We start from the raw sequence: 23,817 nt of genomic DNA on the forward strand, positions 1-23,817 counted from the left end.
ATTGACATCTTAATGACATTTAGCCTTCCTATCCATGAACATGGAATATTTTTCCATCTTTTAAGGTCCCCTTCTATTTCTTTTAGTAGAGTTATGTAGTTTTCTTTGTATAGGTCTTTTACATCTTTGGTTAAGTTGATTCCTAGGTACTTGATTTTTTTAGTTGCTATTGAAAATGGTATCTTTTTCTTGAGTGTCTCTTCAGTTTGTTCATTTCTAGCATATAGAAACATTACTGACTTATGTGCATTAATCTTGTATCCCGCTACTTTGCTAAATTTGTTTATTAGCTCTAGTAGGTGTATCGTTGATTTCTCAGGGTTTTCTAGATATAAGATCATATCATCTGCAAACAATGACAGTTTTACTTCTTCTTTTCCAATTTGGATGCCTTTTATTTCTTTGTCTTGCCGGATTGCCCTGGCTAGCACTTCCAGCACAATGTTGAATAACAGTGGTGACAGCGGGCATCCTTGTCTTGTTCCTGATCTTAGAGGGAAGGCTTTCAGTCTCTCACCATTGAGTACTATGCTGGCTGTGGGTTTTTCATATATGCTCTTTATCATGTTGAGGAAGTTTCCTTCAATTCCTACCTTTTGAAGTGTTTTTATCAAAAAGGGATGTTGGATTTTGTCAAATGCTTTTTCAGCATCTATTGAGATGATCAATTGATTTTTCCCTTTCGAGTTTTTAATGTGTTGTAATACATTGATTGTTTTTCTGATGTTGAACCATCCTTGCATGCCTGGAATGAACCCCACTTGGTCATGGTGTATGATTTTTTTAATGTGTCTTTGGATTCGATTTGCAAGTATTTTGTTGAGGATTTTTGCATCTATATTCATTAGGGAGATTGGCCGGTAGTTTTCCTTTTTTGTAGCATCTTTGCCTGGTTTTGGTATTAGATTGATGTTAGCTTCATAAAATGAGTTAGGTAGTGTTCCATTTTTTTCAATGTTTTGAAAGAGTTTGAGTAAGATTGGTGTCAGTTCTTTCTGGAAAGTTTGGTAGAATTCCCCTGTGAAGCCATCTGGCCCTGGGCATTTATTTGTGGGAAGATTTTTGATGACTGATTGGATCTCTTTGCTTGTGATGGGTTGGTTGAGGTCTTCTATTTCTTCTCTGGTCAGTCTAGGTTGTTCATATGTTTCCAGGAAATTGTCCATTTCTTCTACATTATCCAGTTTGTTGCCATACAGTTGTTCATAATATCCTCTTATAATTTTTTTAATTTCTTCAGGATCTGCAGTTATGTCACCTTTTTCATTCATTATTTTGTTTATATGGGTCTTCTCTCTTTTTGATTTTGTCAGTCTAGCTAGGGGCTTGTCAATCTTGTTGATCTTCTCAAAGAACCAACTTTTGGTGATATTTATCCTTTCTATTGTTTTTTTGTTCTCTATGTCATTTATTTCTGCTTTAATCCTTGTTATTTCTTTTCTTCTACTTGGTTTAGGATTGGTTTGCTGTTCATTTTCTAGCTTCTTCAGTTGATCCATTAGTTCTTTGATTTTGGCTCTTTCTTCCTTTTTAATATATGCGTTTAGTGCTATAAATTTCCCCCTTAGCACTGCTTTTGCTGCATCCCATAGGTTTTGGTATGTTGTGTTCTCATTTTCATTCGTCTCTATATATTTGGCAATTTCTCTTGCTATTTCTTCTTTAACCCACTGATTGTTTAGGAGTGTGTTGTTTAACCTCCAGGTATTTGTGAATTTTCTAAGTCTCTGATGGTTATTGACTTCTAATTGTATTCCATTGTGGTCAGAGAATGTGCTTTGAATAATTTCAATCTTTTTAAATTTATTGAGGCTTGTTTTATGTCCCAGCATATGATCTATTCTGGAGAAAGTTCCGTGAGCACTAGAAAAGTATGTGTATCCTGGTGATTTGGGATGTAATGTCCTGTAGATGTCTGTTAAATCTAATTCATTTATCAGATTGTTTAGGTTTTCAATTTCCTTATTGGTCTTCTGTCTGGTTGATCTATCTATAGGAGAGAGTGATGTGTTGAAGTCTCCCACAATTATTGTGGAAACATCAATTGCTTCCTTTAGTTTTGCCAATGTTTCTCTCATGTATTTTGTGGCACCTTGATTGGGTGCATAGACATTTACGATTGTTATTTCTTCTTGCTGAATTGCCCCTTTTATTAGTATGTAGTGGCCTTCTTTGTCTCTCAAAACATCCCTGCATTTGAAGTCTATTTTATCTGAGATTAATATTGCTACACCTGCTTTCTTTTGGCTGTAGCTTGCATGAAATATTTTTTTCCATCCTTTCACTTTCAATTTCTTTGTGTCCCTGTGTCTAAGATGAGTCTCTTGTATGCAACATATTGATGGTTCATTTTTTTTGATCCATTCTGCGAATCTATATCTTTTAATTGGGGAGTTTAATCCATTTACATTCAACGTTAAAACCGTGAAGGCATTTCTTGAATCGGCCATCTTATCCTTTGGATTATGTTTGCCATATTTTTCCCTCTCTCTATTAATATCCTTTATTGTACCCATACCGAATCTCTTTAGTACTGAACCTTTCTCCAAGTCTCTCTGTCCTGTCTTTGTTTCTCTGTCTGTAGGGCTCCCTTTAGTATCTCCAGTAGGGCAGGTCTCTTGTTAGCAAATTCTCTCAGCATTTCTTTGTCTGTGAAAAATTTAAGCTCTCCCTCAAATTTGAAGGAGAGCTTTGCTGGAAAAAGTATTCTTGGCTGGAAATTCCTCTCTCTCAGAATTTTAAATATATCGTGCCATTGCCTTCTCGCCTCCATGGTGGCTGCTGAGTAGTCACTACTTAGTCTTATGCTGTTTCCTTTGTATGTGGTGAATTGCTTTTCTCTTGCTGCTTTCAGAACTTGCTCCTTCTCTTCTATGTTTGACAGTGTGATCAGTATATGTCTCGGAGTGGGTTTTTTTGGATTTATTCTATTTGGAGTTCGCTGAGCATTTATGATTTGTGTATTTATGTTGTTTAGAAGATTTGGGAAGTTTTCCCCAACAATTTCTTTGAATACTCTTCCTAGACCTTTACCCTTTTCTTCCCCTTCTGGGACACCAATGAGTCTTATATTCGGACGCTTCATATTATCTATCATATCCCTGAGGTCCATTTCGAGTTTTTCAATTTTTTTCCCCATTCTTTCTTTTATGCTTTCATTTTCCATTCTGTCATCTTCCAGGTCACTGATTCGTTGTTCAACTTCCTCTAGTCTTGTACTATGAGTGTCCAGAATCTTTTTAATTTGGTCAACAGTTTCTTTAATTTCCATAAGATCATCCATTTTTTTATTTAGTCTTGCAATGTCTTCTTTATGCTCTTCTAGGGTCTTCTTGATTTCCTTCATATCCCGTACTAGGGTCTCATTGTTCATCTTTAGTTCTTTGAGTAGCTGCTCTAGGTGTGTCTCTTCTGGTCTTTTGATTTGGGTGCTTGGGCTTGGGTTATCCATATCGTCTGGTTTTTTCATATGCTTTATAATTTTCTGTTGTTTTTGGCCTCGTGGCATTTGCTGTCCTTGATAGGGTTCTTTTAGGGTTTGTAGACCAGTTGAAGTCCTTATCTCTAATTTATCAGATCTACAGCTTCGTGGAGTACACTTTCTCTAACTAACCAGCAGGTGGCGTCCACGAGCCACCTGTTCTCCACAAGCCAGATCTCCCCTGCTTAGCCTTTTTGGTGAGTGGGGGAGTGAGTCTTGTGGGGCCCAATTGGTGTCCCAAGCTTGCGTGTGTAGTTGGTGTTGCCTGCCCTGTATGTGGGGCGTGTTTCTGGGCAGTCGGGGAGGGGGGGTGGCCCTAACAATCAAATCTCCCTGATGATCCTAGAGTTTTAAAGCTACTGCAATAGTCTAATCCTTCAGTTCAGTCCTGCCACAGTTTGTCTCTGCCACTGACCCACAAGTCTTTGGTATTGGCGTATGGCTCCTGGGACTTGCAAGTGGGCCCCTCTTCCAGGCTGTGCACCCCGGGTCCTCTGTTGAGGGATGACTGTGCTATGTCACAGGTGAGTGCCGTCCCCCCAGGGCAGTTCTGGGCTGCTGGGCTGTGTTGGGAGGCTCCCAGTCTGCTCAAATGATGGCTGAATGGGGCTCTGTTAATTCACACTGCTCCCCCTTCCCAGCTCTGGGACATTCAGCTGAGGTTGCAGGGAAGGCTAATGTCCACGCCCAGTTTTGTGGTGTGTGCCTGTTATTTGAAGCACTTCCGTCACACTGGGTTGTCTGGGGCAGCTCTGGGCTATGGGGCTGGCGATGGGCAGGAGTGTTTCCTGTCCACCAGGATGGTGGCTGTGAGCGGACACCCCCCTTTTCTTGGGAAGTTGTGTTGTTTAGTGAATTTTCTCAGCCACTGGATTATTGCCTTTTGTCTCAGAGCTCTCTTATTTCTGCTCTTGACTTGACGTGCCCAAATTTCAATTCTTTGAAGCTTTCTGTATTGAGCTTCTTAGAGTAATTGTTTTAGAAAAAGCAAAAAGGATTTAAAAAAAAAAAACGGCCCTCCTCAGAGATCTAATGGGTTATTGAAATGCTAATAGACAAAGCAACCAGGGCCATTAAGGAAAGGTGCCCTGGGCAGAGAGATCAGCCTTGCTTCGGGATTTGCATATGCGCCTCAAGGCCTGATCTCCGCCCTTCCCCTTTCTGTGTTCACCAGAACTCCAAAAATCCTCTGCTTTTACTTTGGAGCTTCTCGTGTTGTTTTCCTTCTATGCCCGTCTCCTCTCTGCTGGGCTGGCTGCTCTCAGAGTCTCTGGTGTCTGGCCTCAGTCTATCTATGGTTGGAGTTTGAATCAGTAGAATGAGTTTCCGATGAGAGCAGCCACTGCAATTCTCCCTTCTCCTTCCTGGAGCTGACAGCCCCTCCTCCCCCGGGACTGAGCCTGGCAGGGAGGGGCGCGGGTCCCCTGGCCGCAAAAACTTACAGATTTCGCTGATCTCAGCAGTTCCACGTTTTCATGAGTGTTGTATGAAGTATGCCCAAAGACAGATTGCTCTGTGGTGTCCAGTCCACGCAGTTCCTGGCTTTTTACCTACTTTCCTGGAGGAGTAACTAAAACATACAGCTCACCAGTCTGCCATCTTGCCCCGCCTCCATCACTGATGATTTCTAATGCTTTAATCTTCTACTTTGCCTGGGCCATCACTTCCTGTTTCTTTATATATTTTATAATATTTTGTTGAAATCTGCACGTTTTGACAATTTGATGTGTTTTTACTGGAGTTTCGATTCTGAGGTGTCTATTCTTTAAGCTTGTATCCATCTAGTGTTATGACACAGCTTTTGTTCAAAGCCCCAAGCTAACAAAAAAAAAGGAAAAAAAGGAAATACCTTTCCCAGTCTTTTCACATTGACCTGTGCCAGCAGTCTCCTTCAGAGCTTATCCATACGAGTTTAGATAATTGCTGCTCAAGATGAAAACGCAGGATCTTCCCCAATCCTTTCTGCTCATGTGTCTTTCTTGGGATGCACGGGTGGCCCTAAGAATTCCCCTATTTACACAAATACTAATGGCTTCCTCTTTCCTTGGAAAGTTTCTGCACAGTCCCTGGCACTGCACTATATGTCCTACAGCCAACAATTCATTGCACCAGTCAACTATGACTTGACTGCTCTCCCACTACTTTCTGTAAGAAAGCTCTGTGAATTGCCTTCTACATGCAAGGCAAGTTCTGGGATGACGAGTATGTGATGAGTATCCTGTTTCAGTCCCCCAGGCTGCCACCAGACAGATGGAACCTGACTAACATGCTCTCAGTATATGCCACATGGGTTACTCTCCTTCCTCCAGAACTGGGACTAGGGACCTGCACTGGGAGTGTGGGCTAGCTCTCTGCTGAGCTGGTAAAGGGATGGGGGAGGGGCCAGCCAGGACACCACGAGATCCTTCTTCTTCTAAGTTGCCTTTTTCTTAATTTGGCACTTATTGTGTTACTGTAATCCTTTAACTGTTTTCTGGACCTTTGAGAAAACTTTCTGCCATTTCTTGGTGGTGGTTCAAAGCTTCTGTGGTGGGACAGAGTCCTTAAACCTCTCACTCTGCCTTCTTTATAGGGACAGGGTGTACACTGCTCCTTATATTTACTTTTTATGCATTTGCATTTTAGATTATATAAGAAATTTTAAAAATGGAGTTGCAGTCCAAAAATGAAATAGTACTGGCACTTATAATTACCCATGTAGTTACCTTTACCAGAGACATTTTTTTCTTCATATGGCTTCAAGCTACTGTCTGGTGTCCTTTCCTTTCAACCTGAAGAACTTTCTTTAGCATTTTTTGTAGGGCAGGCCTAGTGGTTATTAACTCCTTCAGCTTTTGTTTATCCAGGAATATATTAATCTTTTCTCTTATTTTTAAATGATAATGATAACCATTTATTTAGCATTTACTGTGTGTCTAGCTCTTTACTGGGTATTTTTATTTTCACAGCAACCCTTATGGTATTATTCATTTGACAGATGAAATTCTGAGGCTCAGAGACATCAAAGTATTTGTACAAAGTTACAAAAGGAATACCTTTTAGACAGGATTTAAACATATCATTAGTTTCCATCATCAGTAAGCAATATATTTTTTAAGTTGTTCAAAAATTATCAGTTTTATTGGCCTTTTGCTTCTTTTGTCTCCTTTCAAGCTATGAGCAGGTTCACTTCTTGATAGCACTTCCATCAAATGGGTTTTGAGATACAGAGTGGAGGGTGGGACAGGAAAAATGAAACAAAAATTCAAATCTATGAGTGATCCCATGAATTTAAAACATGAGAAAAAAAGAATCTTGTCATGATTTATCTTTAAGCAACATTTTGGAATAACCAACTTAACATTATTATAAACCGTTAAACGCAAAATACAATACATAACACACATTCATAAATTTCTACAAGAAATAGCTAGAGAGGCATATACCCTAAACAATCCCAAGCAGACAGAGTTTTTCAGTTTGGTCAGTGTTCTACTTTGCTAATGCTGCCGGAATGCAAAACACCAGAAATGGATTGGCTTTTATAAAAGGGGGTTTATTTGGTTACACAGTTACAGTCTTAAGGCCATAAAGTGTCCAAAATAATGCATCAACAATCGGGTACCTTCACTGGAGGATGGCCAGTGGTATCTGGAAAACCTCTGTTATCTGGGAAGGCATGTGGCTGGCGTCTGCTCCAAAGTTCTGGTTTCAAAATGGCTTGCTCCCAGGACATTCCTCTCTAGGCTTCAGCTTCTCTCCAAAATGTCACTCTCAGCTGCTCTTGGGGCGATTGTCCTCTCTTAGCTTCTCTGGCACAAAAGTCTGCTTTCAAAGGCCGTCTCTAAAATGTCTCTGTAAACTGCAGTTCCTCTCTCAGCTCCTGTGCATTCTTCAAAGTGTCCCTCTTGGCTGTAGCAAGCTTGCTCCTTCTGTCTGAGCTTATATAGTACTCCAGTAAAATAATCAAGGCCCATGCTGAATGGGCAGGGCCACACCTCCATGGAAATTATCCAATGAAAGATCTCGCCCACAGTTGAGTGATCACATCTCCACGGAAACATCCAATCAAAAGTCTCCAACCCAATCAACACCAATACGTTTCCTGCCCACACAAGACTGCATCAAAGTTAATGGCATTTTGGGGGACATAATACATCCAAACCAGCACAGTCAGAAATCTCTGTGAAGCTGAAATGAATTGTCATGTAGAAAAACTAGAAGTAGAGTTCTTAACTGATAAGTCTTGAGTCTTCTATCAGGGATACCTTTATCCCTTGATCTCAGATAATTTTTGGAATTTAGCTTTTTTTTTAGTTTTTTCATACTCTATGAAAATTTTGAAAAGTCTTATTAAAATTTCTTCACTTTTTCTGTCTAACATTGACTAATATATCTAAAAAAGTGAGAACAAAGGGTTGATACAACTTTTATGTTCATGATGCAATTTTAAAAATCTTACTGTTCTCATTATCTACTTTAGTTCATATTCCTAAATCACCAATCTCCATACTGTTGCTCCTTTTTTTCCCTGAAAACCTCAAAAAAAATTCTGAAATATTACACATGTAATTAATTATATCAGTTCTTCAGAGAATTTCTTCCACATTTATGATTTAGATTTTTTTTTTATTTTTTAGTTGACTCCCTTCCATATATTTCTTTTGAAAAGAAAATTGGGACTAATCATTTTGATAAAATTGATTTTTTAGGTAAAAGACTAATTAAACCTTTCAAGATTTAACACAAAAGGAAAAAATAATGCTCCTTTGGAAGTGTAATCAAGTTTCTTAATATTTTTAACATAAAACTATTATCTGACTTGGTATTGGAGATATGCTCTTGGAAATGGAAGCACTAACTGAATCAGTGCTATTCAGTCACTAGAGCACTTGTTCACTGGCCAAGAAAAAAAAAAAAGAAAAAGACAGGGCTTACTCTACAAACTTCGACATATCAGTGCTAAAACAAAGGTTTTTTTAAAATGCCTTAATAATTTAATAATGTAGAAAAAACAAATTCTTTGACCCAAAGAAATTCCTGTTATTTTGACAGTAAATCAGCCTAGCAAACATGCTACCTTATAGGTAAAGTATTAATATGTAGTATTTGTGTACAAATATATTCTTTAATTGGGCTTTTTTTAATATGCTATATTGGTTATGCTTTATGACAGTTTTTAGTTTTGTTGGTAAATGCGGGACACTGATTACGTGCTTCAACTTGGCGGGCCTGGGCTGGGGGACCTGATCAGCCCCTGGGGAGGGTGGTGGGCACGGGCGACAGCGCCCTCCGCAGCCCCCCGGGCCTGGGAAAGTGAGGCCGGAGGCAGGCCCCATTTCCTCACCCAAAATACCACTGTTAGGGGAGGCTTGCCGGAGGGAACCGCCTTTTCCCCACCCCCTTATCTTGCCCGGACACTCCCCGTTGCCAGTGCAACTCCCATCACCACCAATGCGCATACATTGTTGCCAGACACCGTTACCGGAGCAACTCTCGCCCCTTTTCAATCAACCTCCTCGCCCTCTCAGAACCAATCCAAGCCTTTAACCTCTACAGCTACCCCGCCCTCTAAACGCCCGATATAAGCTTGTACTCTCCCCTAATAAGCTCTCTTGGTTTCTTCACCCTAAAAGAACCGTGTCCCGCCTGTTCCTTTCTCGCCGCCCTCCATACTTTGCACGCCACCCCGCCGGGGACCTGGCCAAGTCCCCCGCCTCGCCTTCGCCTCCGGGAAAGAGCCCCCGCCGCCGGTACCCTCCGAGCAATCCTGGGAGCCTAGGATTTGGCAACCGGCCGCCACCCCCCCCCCCCAGACGAATCAACTGCGACCGCAGGTAAAGACACTTATTGCTTATTAGAAGTTCAACTTATTGCTTATTAGAAGTTCACTGGGTAGAAACTACAAAATTATAGTGCTCTGTTCAGGTGCAGCTTAGAGATAAACTTTGAAGACTACTGACTACTTTAAAGAAAGCTCAGTTCTTATGAAATAGCTTTAAAAAAGAGATGTTTTCTGATTTTACATATCCACTTCTTTTAAGTTTCGTTATGAAATTTCAGAAGGCAATTGGCTACTGATCTCATAGTTTTTACTAGTCTGATCTAACCCCAAAACTAAAATATGGGGAATAATCCAGTACCAAAACATTACATTCCCAAATATCCTAAAATAATGTTTTGTAAACTGTCAAATATAAAGACTATCTGTTTTGGTTTGCTAATGCTGCTGTTATGCAAAATAGCAAAAATGGATCGGCTTTTATAAAGGGGGTTTATTTGGTTACAAATTTACAGTCCTAAGGCCATAAAAGTGTCTACTCTAAGGCATCAACAACAGGATACCTTCACTAGAGAATGGCTGATGGCATCTGGAACATCTCTGCTAGCTGGGAAGGCATGTGGCTGGTGTCTGCTGGTCCTTTGCTCCTGGGTTGCATTGCTTTCAGCTTCTGATTCTACAGGCTTTCTCTCTAAGCATCTGGGAGTCCTCTCTTAGCTTCTCTGGGGCAAACTCTGGGCTTCATCTCTTAGCTTAGCATCTCCAAATGTCCTTCTGTCCACATCTCCAAGCATCTCGAAGCGTCAGCAAGCATCAGTGTCTGTGTCAGCTCCCAAGCACCTCTTAAAGGACTCCAGTGATCTAATTAAGACTCACCTGGAATGGGTGGGGCCACACCTCCATGGAAATACCTAATCAAAATGTTTACCTACAGTTGGGTGAGTCACATCTCCATGGAAAAAACCTAATCCAAATATCCCTCAAGATTGAATTAAAACATGACTTTTGTGGGGACATAATATATCCAAACTGGCACACTATCTTTACATAGAATCAAAACTTTAGGATTAAATTAGGAGGTTCTCTTGAATTTCACAACATAAAACTAAAAGAATATTTGTTTTAGCACTGCATCACCCCACTATTAAATTGATGTCATTTGCAAATATAGCACACCTAAATATTTGATTTATGAAAACTTAAAATTAACAGAATTCCATATAGATAAGATACACCATAAGAATTTTGATATCCCTTAAAGCTCCTCAAAAGTGTGTCAAAAAGTCTGTTTACCTTCAGAGATTTCTAGATAGAAATCAGGAAGAGTTTCCTAATTATTGAGAATCACATAATAAAATGATGAAGATGCTGACTAAGGTTAAGTCCATGTAACCTTCAGGAACAGAAATCCCCCATCTTTGAGTATTAGACATTTGCTGACCTGAAGACCAAAGTTAGGATCTCTTGTGGATCATTCCAGTTAAGATTCTGATATTTTGGCACAAAATGAGGATAGGTCACAAAACCTATGGGCATTTTCAAGTTTGGTCTTTTAGAAATATATAATACTTGAACCAATCACAGAATAATGTATGGCTTATAATTACTTTGTCAGTTTAAGTAATAATAAAAAAAAATACATTTTTGTTCTGTGGTGACAATTGATTGGACAGTTTTATTTTCCTCTACATGTTTTCAGTGACTGTTTCCCACTGGTATCATCAACCAGGTCTCTCAGGCTAGATAAATGGTACCTGAGTTTTTTTTTTAAACAGACTTTTATTGAGATATATTCACATACCCTACAATCATCCACAGTGTACAATCAACCATTCACAGTAACATCATATAGTTGTGCATTCATCACAAGAATCAACTTTTGAACATTTTTCTTACTCCAAAAAAATAAATAAATAATAAAAAATAAAAGTAAAAAAAGAACACCCAAAACATTCCATCACCCCCTATCCCACTTGTGCCAGTTTGAATGTATTATGTCCCCCAAAACGCCATTATCTTTGACGTAATCTTGTGTGGGCAGACTATCAGTGTTGATTAGATTGTAATTCTTTGATTGAGTGTTTCCATGGAGATGCGACCCACCCAACAGTAGGTAGTAGGTAACTCTGATTGGATAATTTCCATGGAGGTGTGACCCCGCCCATTCAGCATGGGCCTTGATTAGTTTACTGGAGCACTATATAAGCTCAGACAGAAGGAGCAAGCTTGCTACAGCCAAGAGGGACACTTTGAAGAATGCACAGGAGCTGAGAGAGGAACTGCAGTTTACAGCGACATTTTGGAGACAGCCTTTGAAAGCAGACTTGTGCTCCAGAGAAGCTAAGAGAGGACAAATGCCCCAAGAGCAACTAAGAGTGACATTTTTGAGGAACGCAGCCTAGAGAGGAATGTCCTGGGAGAAAGCCATTTTGAAACCAGAACTTTGCAGCAGCCACCAGCCACATGTGTTCCCAGATAACAGAGGTTTTCTGGACGCCATTGGCCATCCTCCAGTTAAGGTACCTGATTGCTGATGTGTTACCTTGGACACTTTATGGCCTTAAGACTGTAACTGTGTAACCAAATAAACCCCCTTTTGTAAAAGCCAGTCCATCTCTGGTGTTTTACATTACGGCAGCATTAACAAACTAGAACACCACCCTATTTTTCATTCATTTTCATCCCCATTTTTCTACTCATCTGTCCGTACACTGGACAAAGGGAATGTGAACCACGAGGTTTTCATAATCACTGATTTGCACCATGTAAACTATATAGTTATGCAATCATCTTGAAGAATCAAGGCTACTGGGTTGCAGTTCAACAGTTTCAGGTTTTTCCTTCTAGCTATTCCAATACACTAAAAACTAAAAAGGGATATCTATATAGTGCATAAGAATGCCCTCCAGAGTGACCTCTCGACTCCATTTGAAATCTCTCAGCCACTGAAATTTTTTGTTTCATTTCACTTCCCCTTTTGGTCAAGAAGATTTTCTCTATCCCTGATGCTGGGTCCAGGCTCAACCCTGGGAGTCATGTCCCACATTGCCAAGAAGATTTACACCCCTGGGAGTCATGTCCCACGTAGGGGTGAGGGCAGTGAGTTCCCCTGCCGAGTGGGCTTAGAGAGGGGGCGGGGCCACATGTGAGCAACAAAGAGGTTCTCACAGGGAGACTCTTAGGCACAATTATAAGTAGGCTCAGCCTCTTTTTGCAGCAAGAAGTTTCACAAGGGCATGCCCCAAGATCAAGGGCTCATCCTACCAAATTGTCAGTCCTCAATGTTGGTGCAGAGCCTTTTTTTTTTTTTAATTGATTTTTTTTTTCATTTTTATTGAGATTGTTCAGATACCATACAATTATCCAAAGATCCAAAGTGTACAATCACTTGCCCCTGGGTACCCTCATACAGCTGTGCATCCATCACACTTAATTTTTGTTCAATTTTTAGAAACTTTTCATTACTCCAGACAAGAAATAAAGTGAAAGATGAAAAAAGAAAAAAAGAAAAGGAAACTAATCCTCCACTATCCCTAACCAACCCCCCTCAATTGTTGACTCGTAGTATTGATATAGTACATTTGTTACTGTTTATGAAAAAATGTTGAAATACTACTAACTGTAGTATATAGTTTGTAATAGGTATATAGTTCTTCCCTATATGCCCCTCTATTATTAACTTCTAATTGTATTGTCATACATTTGTTCTGGTTCATGGAAGTGATTTCTAGTATTTGTACAGTTGATCATGGATATTGCCCACCATAGGATTCAGTTTTATACATTCCCATCTTTTGACCTCCAACTTTCCTTCTGGTGACATATATGACTCTGAGCTTCCCCTTTCCACCTCATTCACACACCATTCGGTGCTGTTAGTTATTCTCACATCTTGCTACCAACACCCCTGTTCATTTCCAAACATTTGAGTTCATCCTAATTCAACATTCTGCTCATACTAAGCAACCACTCCCCGTTCTTAAGCCTCGTTCTATATCTTGGTACCTTATATTTCATGTCTATGAGTTTACATATTATAATTAGTTCCTGTCAGTGAGACCCTGTAATAATTGTCCTAATGTGTCTGGCTTATTTCACTCAGTATATTGCCCTTGAGGTTTTGTCATCAACCCATTTTTTTTTTAATATGGTTTTGTTCACTCACCATACATTCCATCCCAAGTAAATAATCGATGGTTTTCTGCATGGTCATACATTTATGTGTTTACCACCTTCACCACTATCTATATAAGAGCATCTACATTTCTTCCACAAGGCAGGAGGGAGAGTCAAAGAAGGTAGAGAGGCAAAAGAAAGAGGAAAAAAAAATGACAGCTAGGAAGCAGCAAAAGGAAAAATAACCTTAAATCAAAGTAGAATAAAGAATCAGACAACACCACCAATGTCAAGTGTCTAACATGCCTCCCCTATCCCCCCCTCTTATCTGCATTCACCTTGGTATATCACCTTTGTTACATTAAAGGAAGCATAATACAATGATTCTATTAGTTACAGTCTCTAGTTTATGCTGATTGCATCCCTCCCCCAATGCCTCCCCATTTTTAACACCTTGCAAGGTTGTCATTTGCTTGTTCTCCCTCGTAAAAGAACATATTTGTACATTTTATCACAATTGTTGAATACTCTAGATTTCACCAAGTTACACAGTCCCAGTCGTTATCTTTCCTCCTTTCTTGTGGTGTCTCACATGCTCCCCACCTTCCTCTCTCAACCGTATTCATAGTTACCTTTGTTCAGTGTACTTACATTGTTGTGCTACCATCTCCCAAAATTGTGTTCCAAACCACGCACTCCTGTCTTCTATCACCCTGTAGTGCTCCCTTTAGTATTTCCTGTAGGACAGGTGTCTTGTTCACAAAGTCTCTCATTGTCTGTTTGTCAGAAAATATTTTGAGCTCTCCCTCATATTTGAAGGACAGCTTTGCTGGATACAGGATTCTTGGTTGGCGGTTTTTCTCTTTCAGTATCTTAAATATATCACACCACTTCCTTCTTGTCTCCATGGTTTCTGCTGAGAGATCCGCACATAGTCTTATGAAGCTTCCTTTGTATGTAATGGATCGCTTTTCTCTTGCTGCTTTCAGGATTCTCTCTTTGTCTTTGGCATTTGATAATCTGATTATTAAGTGTCTTGGCGTAGGCCTATTCATATCTCTTCTGTTTGGAGTACGCTGCGCTTCTTGGATCTGTAATTTTATGTCTTTCATAAGAGATGGGAAATTTTCATTAATTATTTCCTCTATTATTGCTTCTGCCCCCTTTCCCTTCTCTTCTCCTTCTGGGACACCAATGATATGTACATTATTGTACTTTGTTTCATCCTTGAGTTCCCGGAGACGTTGCTCATATTTTTTCATTCTTTTCTCCATCTGCTCCTTTGTGTGTAGGCTTTCAGGTGTTTTGTTCTCCAGTTCCTGGGTGTTCTCTTCTGCCTCTTGAGATCTGCTGTTGTATGTTTCCATTGTGTCTTTCATCTCTTGTGTTGTGCCTTTCATTTTCATAGATTCTTCTAGTTGTTTTTTTGAACTTTTGATTTCTGCCATATACATGTCCAGTGCTTCCTTTACAGCCTCTATTTCTTTTGCAATATCTTCTCTAAACTTTTTGAATTGATTTAGCATTAGTTGTTTAAATTCCTGTATCTCAGTTGAAGTGTATGTTTGTTCCTTTGACTGGGCCATAACTTTGTTTTTCTTAGTGTAGGTTTTAATTTTCTGTTGTCTAGGCATGGTTTCCTTGGTTATCCAAATCAGGTTTTCCCAGACCAGAACAGGCTCAGGTCCCAGAGGGAAGAAATATTCAGTATCTGGTTTCCCTGCGGGTGTGTCTTAGAAAATTGCTCCACCCTTGGATGCCTCAAGTCACTGTGCTTTTCTGCCCAGCAGGAGGCGCCTGTCAGCCTATAATTCTTGACTGGTGTGAGGAGGTATGGCCGTGTTCCCCCAGGCTCTGGGGTCTGGTTCTGAATGGAAAGGGCCCCACCCCTTTCCTCCTAGAGAAGACAGACCCCCCAGGTGGAGGTCATTAGCATTTCAATGGTCTCATTCTCTGCTTGTGCCGTCTCCACCCTTCCCCGAGTCACAGCCCTGGAAACTGAAAATGACTGGGGCTTTCTCCACTGAGCCAAAAAAGAAACAGTCCCCTTCAGACCCAGTCCAAGGTGACCCTCCGGCTCTCCCAGGTCAGTCGTCACCCAAAGCCTCTGTCTGTTTTTGGGGATGCGTACCTGTAGTGAGCAGTTCACACTCGCTACTTAAAACCCCAGTTGGAGCTCAGCTGAGCTATATTCGCTCGCTGGGAGAGAGCTTCTCTCCGGCACCACGAGGCTTTGCAGCTCGGGCTATGGGGGAGGGGGTCTCACGACTTGGTTCCGCAGGTTTTACTTACAGATTTTATGCTGTGTTCTCAGGCATTCCTCCCAATTCAGGTTGGTGTATGATGAGTGGATGGTCTTGTTTGTCCCCCCGCAGTTATTCTGGATTATTTACTTGTTGTTTCTGGTTTTTTGTAGTTGTTCCAGGGGGACTACTTAGCTTCCACGCCTCTCTATGCCGCCATCTTGCCCGAGTCCGGTGCAGAGCCTTTTGAAGTGACTTAGTAATAGGAATCATACTTTCCTTCAGTTGTAACTTTGAAAATTCATTTTCTAAAACCTGTTTAATCTGTTCTGTTGGCTTTGTGGTTTTATTCTGATTAAAACTTTCTTGAACTGCTTGAAGATTAAATGACATTTGTTTCAGGACTTCAACAGGACCACGATGTTTGTCTCCAGAAAGGGTACAGGTCTGATTATCATTATTTAATAAAGTTTTCAAGGAACTCTTTAGCATGTTTTGCCCTTAAGCTTTGTTGAGGACTGTCATCAAAATAAACAGGAACAAGTAATTTGAAAGTAACAGGAATATTTTCCCATGATCATTCTGCTTCATGTTTATCTGAAGAGCAAGGACTGCCATTATTTTTCATAGATCTCAGTAATTCTTCAGTAGAATGCTCTAGATTTCTCTTGGCCTTCGAGGTAAGCAATTCAATTTTGTCATCACTGAATGGCTTTTTGAATTGTCCTGGGAGAAGTGGATTCTCATATTGACGTTGATTACATTCAGAATCACATTTGTATTCATTAACTAATCTTTTATCATCACTCAAAGAATTCGAAAAGTTTGCGAGTTCAAAAGAATATTCAGAACAGTCGAATTTATTCATAAGTCGAGTTCTTTGTGCCTGATAGCTATGCTTGGGGGAACACTGACCTTCTTTAAATATTTTACAAACCTTTTGACTATTTGTATCAGGTCGCAAGTCTTGATTGTGGAGCCAGGCAGGGTATTTGAAATCAGGTATACTAGTAATCCCTGAAACATTAAGGTCAGATTTCTGGCTAGTAAGCCATCTTGGATCATTTTTTTCAAGATTGTGTTCTAAACTGTCCTTGAAAGAATATTCCTTGGAGAAAGATAGAGATGATTCAGAAACCCATTTAATTGTCCTGTTCACAATTTTTGTTTGTTTTAAGCCTGCCACGTTGTTTTCCATTTATGTTTGTATATACAACAGGAGTAACTAAGTTATATTTGTCCATGGGTTTGGAGGATTTTTGAAAATCTGAATTCTTTTCAATGTCTGATGAACCTAGTCTTCCAGCACAACTTTTGTTCTTCCTGCTAGTTTGGTGACCCGGTCCAACAAAAGTGAAAGAAGGTAATGATCCATCTGCTGGAAGTTTTAATAGATCATCAGTTGTTAGGCTAATGGAGTCTATGTCATTAATAGCCTGTCTTTTATAGAATGACAAGGAATTTGAGTCCTTTGTTTGATCAAGGTTTTCAAAAGCATTGTCTGATTTATAAATATACTCGGAGAATTTTGACATATTAGTAGAACTCTCATAAAAGTTAATCTTTCCAGTGCTTGTACCATGATGCATTCAGCTTAAATCAAAATCATAAATATAGGCCTGTAGAGCCTGAGAAGCAGAGCTGTATGATTTATCCTTATACTGAAAAGAGCCATCCGAGTTTGTGGAATTACTAACACTCAGGGTGCTGGTGGCTAAAAGAGAAGATGCTGAAGATTCCTGAGAACAAACTCGGTGCTTTGTAATTGATTTTGCCATGGCTTCCTCAAAATGGGTTATTTCTATTCATTTCTCTTAAATATAACTTCACAACTTTTTGCTGAAAGCCCAGCTCTGTCATCGAACTGGAGACAAGACAAAGCATCCCTGTCTAGGACATAGCCCTGCCTTGGATAGGCTTCCCCGCAGCTTTCTCCATGGTCACAGCCCAGCGTACCACCCATGCGGGCTTTCACACAGACCCAACATGGCATTGGCTTGCGGTGCGCATGTATCAGCTGTGTGTGTGTGTGTGTGTGTGTGTAAAGTTTTTTATTTTTAGATAATTTCAAACTTACTGGACAGTTGCAAGTATTATAGAAAGCCCATTCGGTGAACTCTAACATACCCCCACCCAAATACCCAGATCTACCAATTTTAACATATTGCCATATTTTCCATATCATTCTTGCTATCTATCCTTCCTTCCTTCCTTCCTTCCTTCCAGTCATCCATCCATTTTGAAAACATTTGAGAGTAGGTTGTATATATCCACCTTAAGTGCAGTTATGAAGTTCAAGAAATTTAACATTGATATAGAACTGATAGTTTAGATTCCAATTTTTTTGTATGTCCCAATAGTGTCCCTTTGTGTCTTTCCTCCCTTGGTAGATCCTATCTAGGTTCATCTATTGCATTTAATTGTTATTATCTCTTTAGTTGCTGTTACTTTTTTCTTTAATTAAGGGAACATATATACAACTTAATCTTTCCCATCTGTGCCGGTTTGGATATATTATGTCTCCCCCAAAGCCATATTCTTTAATGTAATTTTGTGAGGGTGGACATTAATCTTTTGATTATTTCCATGGAGCTGTGACTCAATCAACTGTAGGTGAGACCTTTGATGAAATTATCTCCATGGAGATATGGACCTGCCCATTCAGGGTGGGTCTTAATTAAATCACTGGATCCTATGAGAGAGACTTCTGAAGAGACACTTGCTGATGCTTAGAGATGCTTGGAGTTGCAAACAGAAGGACATTTGGAGATGCTAAGCTAAGGACGCACAGGAGCTGAGAGAGGAGCTGAAACACAACCCGAGACCAGCAGATGCCAGCCATGTGCCTTCCTAGCTGACAGAGATGTTCCGGACGGCCATTCTTCAGTGAAGGTATCTTCTTGTTGATGCCTTAATTTGGACACTTTCATGGCCTCAGGACTATAAATTTGTGACCAAATAAACCCCCTTTATAAAAGCCTATCCATTTCTGGTATTTTGCATAACAGCAGCTCTGGCAAACCAGAACACCATCTCAGCTACTCCCATGCATACCGTTCAGTGAAGGATTCATCACCATTAACAATATTGTGGTACCCTCACTGCCCTAACATTCTTAAGTATAATTATAAAGTTCAGGAAATTTAATATTGATATAAAGCTTACAGTCTATATTCCAGTTCTTTCCTATGTCCCAGTAAAATCCTTTTGGGTCTTTTCACTTCTATTCCAATCCAGGATCATGGATTGCATTTAATTGTTATTTTTTTCTTTAATCTCTTTCTCTCACTTTTTTTTTTTATTAATTGTGGGAAATATATACCACATGAACTTTCCCATCTCAGCCACTCCCAAGCATACCATTCAGTGGGATTAATCATATTTACATTGCTGCACTAACCTCACCACCATCCACTTTGATAATGTTCTCATCTCCCCAAACAGAAACCCTCCACCTATTACGGGTTAACTCCCTGTTCTTACTCACCTCCACCCCTGGTAACCTATCATCTACTTTCTTATCTATGAATGTGCATATTCTAGCTATTTCATAAATGTGAAATCATACAATATATACCCCTTTGTGTCAGGCTTATTTCAATCAGCATGATGTCTTTTAAGGTTCATCCATGTAGTAGCATGTATCAGAACTTCATTCCTTTTTAGGGCTGAATTATATTCCATCATATTTTTTTCTTGAATAGCTTTATTGAGATATCATTAATATACAAAAACTGCACATATTTAAATTGTAAAATTTGATGTTTTGACATATGCAACCATGAAACCCTCACCATCAAAAGATAACATTTATATTACCCCCAAATGTTTCCTTTTGCCCCTTTGCATCCCTTCTCTCTCATCTGTCCCTCCACTCACACCCATCCCCCACCCAAGCTACCAGTGATCTGTCACTATACATTATTTTACATTTCCTAGAATATTATACAAATGGAATTATACAGTATACACTTATTGTTTAGCTGGCTTCTTTTACTCAGATTAATAATTTTGTGAGATTCATTCAAAGATAGTGTGTATGAAGAGGTCATTCCTTTCCTAGGTAGGAAAGGAACTAGGTAATGTTCCATTGTATGGATATTCCATTTTAAATTCATTCTCATGTTGATGTATGTTTGGGTTGTTTCCAGAGTATAACTATTACAATTAAGCTAGCTAAGAACATATAAGAATATATAAAGCATAATTCTGTATAAGTCTTTATATAGACACATGCTTTAATTTCTCTTGATTAAATACCTAGGAGTGGAATGAACTGGATCACCATGGAGGTGAGAAGGCAGTGGCATGACATATTTAAAATTCTGAAAGAGAAAAATTGCCACCCAAGAATTCTTTATCCAGCAAAGCTCTCTTTCAAATTTGAGGGAGAGCTTAAATTTTTTACAGACAAACAAATGCTGAGAGAATTTGCTAATAAGAGACCTATTCCATCATATTTTGTTTACCCATTCATCTGTTGATGGACACTTAGGTTGCCTCCATTATTTGGCTTTTTGGAATAATGCTGCTATGAACTTTGGTGTACAAATACCTCTTCGAGTTCCTGCTTTCGTTTATTTTGGGTATATATCTAGAAGTGGGATTGCCAGGTCATATGATAGTTCTATGTTTGTCTTTTTGAGTAACCATCAAACTGTTTACCACAGCAGCTGTACCATTTGACATTCCCACCAATAATGTACTAAGGTTCCTGTTCCTCCATATCCTCACCAGCATTTGTTATTTTCTGTTTTTAGTAATAGCAGTTCTAGTGGGTGTGAGGTGCTATCTCTTTGTGGTTTTGATTTGCATTTCCCTAATGGCTAATGATACTGAGAATCTTGGCACATGCTTATTGGCCATTTTTGTATCTCTTTCCTCATTTTCTGAAGGACAGTTTTGCCAGATATAGTATTCCTGGTTTACGTTTTTTTTCTTTCAGCCCTTTAAATATGTCATCCCACTGCCTGCTTGCCTCCTGGTTCCTGATGAACAATCAGCATTTTATCTTATTGCAGCTTTATTGTACATGATGCTTGCTTCTCTGTTGCTACTTTCAGGATTTTGTCTTTGTCTTTGGCATTGGACAGCCTTACAACGAGCCTAAAGAATAAACTGAGGCAAAAGCATAGGGTTCTTTCAGTTCTTCTGAGCATGCATCTGTGGCCTTTTCAGTTCCCCTGTTTACAGAGATACTTTCCAAATGTGCCCATCTTCCTCCAGGAAATTTGCAGCCTGTTTTCTTGGATAGGGTGCTGTCATATGTCTCAAGGGGCAATCCTTTGTCCTAGGAAGCTGTGATTTAATAATTTTCTTATGGTGTTTTAGCATCCCTCTACAGCTGCTTCTATGACCAGAGCAAGTTCTGAGACCAGTGAGATAGAGACAAGCATCCTAGATCATTGCTTCAACCCGATGGGTTTGTATAGATATAATGCACCCCAGTGTGTACATAAGGATTACTCTGCTCCCTCTGGAACCCAGCACCAGGTTCCTACACTGTGAACCTAGGCTGTTGCCACACTGAGCTAGGATGCGTGTGAGGAAGGGCCAGTAAGTGCTCCATGAGGTTTCTTACCAACTTTACATTGTCTTTTTCTTGATTTGGCACTTGCCCAATTACTGCAATGCTTTAACTGTTCTCTAGAAATCTGAGAAAGTTGGGTCTTCCAGTTCCTTCTGGTTTTTCAGTGTTGCTGTGCAAAGATGGAACCCTGGAGTTTCTCACCATCATGCTGACCTTCCTTGATGTTTAAGTCCTAATAACATCAGACTGTTTGCAATTGCCTGAATATGGTGTGTTGTTTTGTCTTTCCACATAATGTTTGTTTTGCCTGGAATAGCATTTTCTATCAGGACAGTCAGCTCAAATGTCACCTCCTTGTGAAGCCTTCACCTGACTGCCTCAGACAGATTTTGTTGCTACCACTTCTGTGTTCCCATTATACCATATACATTCCTTCATTTAAGAACTTACCTTCTTGATTATAATTTTACTCACTAAACTGAATTCTTAAAAGAATTCATTCACCAATATTTATTACATGTCTACTTTGTTTCCAGGAGTTTGCTCACTTCTGGGTTTGGAGTGATGAGATAGAAAGACAGTCTCTTCTGGTCTCTGATCTCATGGCACTTACAATCTAGTGGACAACAGAAAATTAGTAAACAGACAAAAATAATTAAGATCACAGAAAACTATGTGAATCAAATAAAGGGCTGATAAAGAGAATTACATGAAAATCTCTTAGAAAGTGTTGTCAGGGAAGACTTTTCTGACTGGGTGACATGAGACCAAAAAAGATGAGAAGAGGATAGCTATGGCATAGTGGTGAGAAGAGCATTCCTGGCAGAGAGAAGAGCACATGTGAAATGTCAGAGGTGGGAAAGCACTTGTTTGTTCCAAGAACAGAAGGAAGAATGGTGTGGCTAGAGCATAGTGAGAGAGGAAGAAAATGTATGAGATGAGCCAGGGAGTTGATTATGTTCTCAGTTGGTGCCTGGTAGGGTAGGTTAAGGAGTTTAGATTTTAAGTGTCTGGAGAAGCCACTTTGCCTCTATTTAAAGAATGATTTGGTGTGGGACAGTAGGTTCTAGAATAAGTGAGAGAAATTTTTATTTTAGATAAGAATTTGGAATGGGGAAAGCCTGCCTGAGTATAACACAAAGCCTGAAAGCCTTAAAGAATGATTTGAACACACAAAACTCAGAAATTTCTGCACAGAGAAAAATGTGAAAAGACAAAATGACAAACTGAGAAAAGAAATATATACAAGGCACCTTAATGTGAAATGAAAAGATAACTTCTGTTGAGTGTGTGTATGTGAAAATATATTTTGAAAATTATTTTAAAATAATTTGAAACTTGCAGGACAGTTGAAAAATTATATAAACTCCATACAGAGAACTCCAACATATCCCAACTCCCTCCCCCAAATACCTAAATCCACCAATTTTAACATTTTGCCACATTCATGGTATTGTTCTTTCTCACTTTCTGTCTATTTTCTGAACAATTGAGAGCCGGTTGCATATGTCCTACTCCTTGAACAATGATATATCCATGTATATTTCCAAACAACAAGGATATTCACTTATGTAACGACTGTAAGTACAGCTATCAAGTTCACGAAATTGATATAAAGCTTACAGTCTATATTCTGATTTTTTTCAAATGTCTCACTAATGTCTTTTTGAGCCTTTTCTTCTTCTGTATTAGATTCCATCCAAGATCATGTATTGCATTTAATTGTCATCATCTCTTTAGTTGCTCTTTTTTTTAATTGTGGAAAAATATATACAAATAAAACTTCCCATCCCAACCACTCCCAATCATAGTGGGATTAATCACATTCACAACATTGCAATACCCTTCACCACCATCCATTACTAGAACTTTCCCTTTACCCCAAACAGAAATGATACATCCATTATGCATTAATTCCCCATTTCTCCTGCCCCCCCCCCCATAACCTGTATTGTACTTTATGATTCTGTAAGTTTGTATTTTCTCTGATGTTTTATTTGTGGCTACCATGGGGCTTAAATTTAGTATCCTAAATCTATAACAATTTCATTTGGTTTCATACCAACTTAACTTCAATAGCATACACAAACTGTTTATCTATACCCCTTTATTCCCTCATCTTTATGTAGTTCCTGTGGAAAATTACATACTTATACATTATGAGATCAAAACCTTTGATTTATCATTACATTTTATGCATTTGACTTTTTTTTTTTTTTAATCATCATTTTATTGAGATATATTCACATACCACGCAGTCATACAAAACAAATTGTACTTTCGATTGTTTACAGTACCATTACATAGTTGTACATTCATCACCTAAATCAATCCCTGACACCTTCATTAGCACACACACAAAAATAACAAGAATAATAATTAGAGTGAAAAAGAGCAATTGAAGTAAAAAAGAACACTAGGTACCTTTGTCTGTTTGTTTGCTTCCCCTACTTTTCTACACATCCATCCATAAACTAGACAAAGTGGAGTTTGGTCCTTATGGCATTCCCAATCCCACTGTCACCCCTCATAAGCTACATTTTTATACAACTGTCTTCGAGATTCATGGGTTCTGGGTTGTAGTTTAATAGTTTCAGGTATCCACCACCAGCTACCCCAATTCTTTAGAACCTAAAAAAGGTTGTCTAAAGTGTGCGTAAGAGTGCCCACCAGAGTGATCTCTCGG

The 23,817-nt window shown here is 39.3% G+C and overlaps 1 protein-coding gene and 1 pseudogene across 1 annotated transcript in view; one reads left to right on the forward strand and one right to left on the reverse strand.

Moving 5' to 3' along the window:
• CYHXorf56 (chromosome Y CXorf56 homolog) overlaps positions 1–23,817 on the forward strand; it is a 109,653-nt gene that overhangs the window by 35,478 nt on the left and 50,358 nt on the right. The gene's annotated exons all lie outside the window — the stretch shown is intronic.
• On the reverse strand, positions 10,918–17,379 carry LOC119523970 (annotated as a pseudogene).

Source organism: Choloepus didactylus, chromosome Y, assembly GCF_015220235.1.
Source record: "Choloepus didactylus isolate mChoDid1 chromosome Y, mChoDid1.pri, whole genome shotgun sequence".
NCBI classification, from domain to species: domain Eukaryota; kingdom Metazoa; phylum Chordata; class Mammalia; order Pilosa; family Megalonychidae; genus Choloepus; species Choloepus didactylus.